This window comes from Rhinopithecus bieti, unplaced genomic scaffold, assembly GCF_001698545.2.
Source record: "Rhinopithecus bieti isolate Rb0 unplaced genomic scaffold, ASM169854v2 scaffold_62034, whole genome shotgun sequence".
Lineage (NCBI taxonomy): Eukaryota > Metazoa > Chordata > Mammalia > Primates > Cercopithecidae > Rhinopithecus > Rhinopithecus bieti.
Genome location: NW_016823752.1, coordinates 1,488,285 through 1,492,580, shown reverse-complemented (window position 1 = coordinate 1,492,580; position 4,296 = coordinate 1,488,285). Strand labels below are relative to the sequence as shown.

At 36.1% G+C, this 4,296-nt stretch overlaps 1 pseudogene; it reads left to right on the top strand.

Moving 5' to 3' along the window:
* Positions 1-317: 317 nt before the first annotated feature.
* Positions 318-881, top strand: LOC108521821 (GTPase HRas-like; annotated as a pseudogene).
* Positions 882-4,296: the final 3,415 nt, after the last annotated feature.

Here is a 4,296-nt window from a genome sequence, read left to right as displayed (position 1 = left end):
AAAACAATGACTCCAGGGAGAAGCATGGTCTACTATTTAGTGCATTGTGTAACATTAAGATCTACTGAAATTTGCTGGTTCTTTGAAATAAAATGAATCTCTAGTGCTTGGCATTATCCTGCATCATAAATTCCTAAGGAACGGAATGAGCTTTGACTGTCTAACCTTGAGAATATGTAAATTCACGTAAAATATATAAGACAAATACTGGCTTAGATGAAGCTCCACCAGTACTCGAGGCCCCCGCCTTTCGGACTGGGAGCTAGAGTGGTGCAGGCACTGAAGGCAGCAGCAGGGCCAGAGGCTCAGCGGCTCCCATGACTGAATATAAACTTGAGGTAGTTGGAGCTGGTGGCGTAAGCAAGAGTGCCTTGACGATACAGCTAATTCAGAATCATTTTGTGGACGAATATGATCCAACAATAGAGGATTCCTACAGGAAGCAAGTAGTAATTGATGGAGAAACCTGTCTCTTGGATATTCTCAACACAGCAGGTCAAGAAGAGTACAATGCAATGAGGGACCAGTACATGAGGACCTGGGGGGGGGGGGGTAGTTCTTTGTGTATTTGCCATAAATAATATTAAATCATTTGAAGATATGCACAATTATAGAGAAGAAATAAAAAGATTTAAGGACTCTGAAGATGTGCCTATAGTCCTAGTAGGAAATAAAATGTGATTGGCCTTCTAGAATAGTAGACACAAAACAGGCTCAGGACGTAGCAAGCAGTTAGGGGATTCCTTTTATTGAAACATCAGCAAAGACAAGACAGGGTGTTAATGATGCTTCTATACATTAGTTTGAGAAATAAAGAAAAGATGAGCAAAGATGGTAAGAAGAAGAAAAAGAAGTCAAAGACAAAGTGTGTAATTATATAAATACAATTTGTACTCTTTTCTTAAGACATACTTAAGTAAAAGTGATTTTTATACATTACACTAAATTATTAGCATTGTTTTAGCATTACCTAATTGTTTTCCTGCTCCATGCAAACTGTTAGCTTTTACCTTAAATGCTTATTTTAAAATGACAGCGCAAAGTTTTTTTTTCCTCCAAATGCCAGTAACCAGAGTTTTGGTTTATCAAACTACATGCATGTGAAAAAGAAACTGAATACCATGATTTCTGTCTGGGTTTTTTGGTCATGCAGTTGATTACTATACTATATTTCTTACCATGTGAACATCAGTGAGAAACAAATTAATGAAGTTTGAATCATCCCTATTCTGTATTTTGATCTAGTCCACATAAATGATTAATTACAATTATAATTTAGTTGAGGCTTTATAATTGGTTTTCCTGAAACGTTAAGGAACACAAATTTATGGGAATTCCTGATGATTTCTCTTCGTAGGCATCATGTCCTGGTATTTGTCACCTGGTGAATGTAGATAGTTACACTGTTCACAAAGTTTTGTCCCCCTTGTCCACTGCATTATCGCATTGGCACTCTCCCAATAAATATAAGTTTTCTATAAAAAAAAATGGGAAAAAAATTACAAGGCAATGGAAACTATTATAAGGCCATTTCCTTTTCACATAGATAAATTACTATAAAGACTCCTATACTTTTCCTGTTAAGGCAGACCCCAGTATAAACTGGAATTATACAAGCCATTTTGGGGCTATATTACATGGCACTAAATTTTTATAGAGTAATTGAAAGAATTGTTAACAGGTATAGAAAAATTCCTCAAATAGAATTAAATGCAGTCTCCCTGTTGGTCAGATTTGTTCTTTCATAGTAATAAGTTAAATCTTTTATTCAACTTCATCTTTGAGATAGTTTTAATTCTACTTGTGATATATAGAGATTGTTTGGGCCAGTCATAGATTAGTAGGTGCCAAAGAGAACCAAGGTTGCAAGGCCAGGCCCTCTGTGAATCTTTGAGCTTCACAGAGAAGTTTCACAGCATGGAACTGGTCCCTCCCAGGTCATCCAGGGTTGTCATGCATTGGTTGGTCAAAATGCGGAGGGATTAGACAGGTTTTTGGATATCCACAAGATACATTCCACTCTGGTGGTCCAGCTGACAAATCAAGAGCATGCGTCTTTTGTTTAGAAAACAAACTCTTTCTAAAAATTATTTAAATATTAACCCAAAAGTTGAGATTTTGGGGTGGTGGTGAGCCAAGCAAGTTATTATTTTTTAAACAAATGAAGTGAAAAAGCTTTAAAATCTCAGGTTTTGCTAGTTGCTCTGCATTGGTTAAATTAACATTTCATAAACACTTTTCGAAGTCTGATCCATATTTAATAGTTAGAGATTAATTGGCTTAAAAATAAATATTAAAGTAAAAAACGAAGGCTTTTTAATACACTTAAAATGATTACTTGTTAAAATACATGGAAGTGAGATGGTGTGGTGAGAATGAAAATAGTGCAGCGTCGACTAGAAGGATAAGGTGACTTAGGTCCTAATAATTGTCTTTTAGGACTCTGATTTAGAGAAATCATTACACAAACTTTTCTTCATGTTAAAAGAAGTACATCTCGCCGAGGCACGGTGCTCACGCGCGTGTAATCCCCCAGGCACTTGGGAGGCGTGAGGTGGCGGATCCGAAGAGGTCAGGAGATCGAGGACTATCCCTGGCTAACACGGGTGAAGACCCTGGTCTCTCGTAAAAAATATAATAATATTAGCCAGCATGGCTAAATGGGATAAATTGGGTAGACAGATTTGAGCTGCGTCTCTTGTCTCCTTGCCGGCTGGCCTTACAATAAAGCCTTTCTTTTCTCAAAAGCCAGTGCCATCGTATTGGCTTCTATGCTTGTCAGGCAGTGAGCCCATTTTCTGGTAAGATTGTATTAAATGACCTAGCTGCAGTTATCCAAAATTCATGATTTAAAAAGAAACAAAATTAGATCTTTATTATTTTTTTCACGTGTAGAACTAGTTTTTAATTTCAAAATGCTTCAGGGGAGGGTGTGAATGTTAGTGCTTTTAGGATATTAAAGCAAGTCTAGACTCAGTACTCAAGGAGTCCCTTTTATAAAATATATACAAAATAAGAAGTGGTTTTACTAGAAGACAATAAAACACTTTCAGGATGATTTACAATTACTCATTCCCATTCTGGGTATATTTAACACAGAACAGGGATACGGTGTTATTTCCGTTGGGTAAACATATTATAGTGTGAAATAAATATCCACAGTCAGAACAATCTCTGGAACATATTTTGTGACTTCAAAAAGTTTGTAGAATACATTTGATAGTCACGCTGAAACAAGAAGACATCTAAGATGTCAATTAAGGAAAAACAAAACTAGAAAATAGTTGAAGCTTGGCTGAGCGTGGTGGCTCACGCTTGTAATCTCAGCACCTCAGGAGACGGAGGCAGGGGTATCACCTGAGGACAGGAGTTCAAAACCAGTCTGGCCAACATGGCAAAACCATGTCTCTACTAAAAGTTAACCAGACATGGTGGTGTGTACCTGTAATCCCAGCTACTCAGGAGGCTGAGGTGTGAGAATCACTTGAACCTGAGAAACCGAGGTTGCAATGAGCTGAAATGGCACCACTGCCCTCCAGCCTGAGGGACAGAGCAAAGCTCTGTCTCAAAAAAATACTACTAATAATGAAAATAAATAAACTAGAAAATAGTTGAAGCTTTTTTCAATGATTCCTCTTTCTTTCAGTTTGAATACTTTCTCTTGATCAGGAGTCTCAGGTTCCTTTTGTATGCATACTGATTCCTATAAATTTGGAACCAGAAAACTAAATAACCAGAAATTAAAGATATTGTAATATAAAAAATAAAATTACGTCGATTCTGCTATACATATTTTATTCTACTTTTGGGTGAAAATCCCAAATATTTTTGCCTGCTGTATACAATTATAAATCCTCTCACAATATTAATTTCATCAAAATTAACCTTCAAAATGTGCTTATTATAGTGTAAAACTTACTGTGAGCACACAAGAATGATATTTTTAGTCCCTAAATTATACCATAGTTTATGTCAAATTATTAACACAAAGGCAGTATGTAAATAAAGCAACTTGGCTAAATTCAAATTTCATTATCGCTAAAAATGCAGCAGTATTTATGTCTTCCACAATAAGGGAAAACCAGCTCTTCAACAGAAAAATTTATGTATGAAAACTTTCTTCTCTGAGTAAAAGTTGGGTAATAAAATATGTTTACTTCCAGGATTTCCAAATGCTTTACATAGCAATTGGCATTGAATATGCCTTCTTCCTGGTGTATAACCCTTCTGATTTATGCCACATAACACACTTATTAGTTATGCAAAAGTCAGTGACATGAATCATGTTAAGAACAC